The sequence below is a fragment of the Priapulus caudatus genome, unplaced genomic scaffold, assembly GCF_000485595.1.
Source record: "Priapulus caudatus unplaced genomic scaffold, Priapulus_caudatus-5.0.1 Scaffold659, whole genome shotgun sequence".
Classification (NCBI taxonomy): domain Eukaryota; kingdom Metazoa; phylum Priapulida; class Priapulimorpha; order Priapulimorphida; family Priapulidae; genus Priapulus; species Priapulus caudatus.
Window position 1 is genome coordinate 50,234 of NW_014577720.1, and position 1,174 is coordinate 51,407.

Genomic DNA, 1,174 nt, shown 5'->3' on the forward strand with positions numbered 1-1,174 from the left:
AGTTGTAAAAGTCCTCCTCGTCGTCGTTGTCCTCGCTGTCGTCGTGGTCGTCGTGGTCGTGGTTGTCCTCGTGGCGGTCGGTGAACTGACTACCGTTTGCGGGTAGGGTGAACTGACTCGCATCGAATTGTTTGTGGGGTGGCTCTCCTTGTGAGCTCGGCTCCTGGTTGGTGCGGCGAGCTACGTAACTGTCGATATGACGTGGTTCGCCGATGTCGCTATTGTCCCACCATATCGTGTCTTCTTTGTCGTAGGCCACACGTTGGTGCTGCATCCCTCCATCATAATGGTGCTGGTATAGTGACTGCAGGTGCTCAAAAGAGGATAGGTGAACGTAACATGTAATTACAACGGTGATTAGTGGCACTTGACAATAGCGTGCTTAAAACAATAAACAATGCATTTAAAATATGTGAGTTTGTGCGTCGTAGCAAATATTGTGCTAAACATAGTGTAACATAGAGTGTAATATAGTGAATACATATAGTGCATTATCGTGAATCATATAGTGTACCTACATGGTGCGTGATACAAACATGTGTTTGTTAATTACCTAGTGACACAATACATCGCACGTACATCATTGTTCTTATAACTACGGTGTATTCTATAGTCTGCAGACCTCTTAGCATAACTCTTAGTTTTTTTTTTTAATTAAAAATGTAGATGAAATGCCAGAAAAAGACAGAAGTCTTAATCATCATTTCAAAGATGATCATCCAGATATTGTTCACTTACGCTTATTTAACAATTTAACCTTAATATTCCCAGTAAGGCTAACGGGCCGGATATCTAGAAAGGGGGCCTTAAAGGGAAGACCAACACCTACACGGGCGTGCTCATGAAGTTCCTGAAGCACTACTCGAACATCCGCACGATGACGATCTTCTAGTAACACTAGAATAATCGACATTCTACTTGTACAAGGACAACAAATACAGATATATATATTAAAACAGAAAGCACTTGTATACTTACCACTCCCCCTGGTGGTTCTTGATAAAAATATAGATGAGGGACAACAAACAGATGTTTTAATTTATCATTAAATAGGACACTTACTTGCTGAGGTAGATTAGATCGCAAACGAGTCGGACTTCAAAATTATGGATTATCTTGTCCTTCATGAGCTGGAGCTAGTGCTGCTTGTTTAAGAAATGGTAGAACTAACATG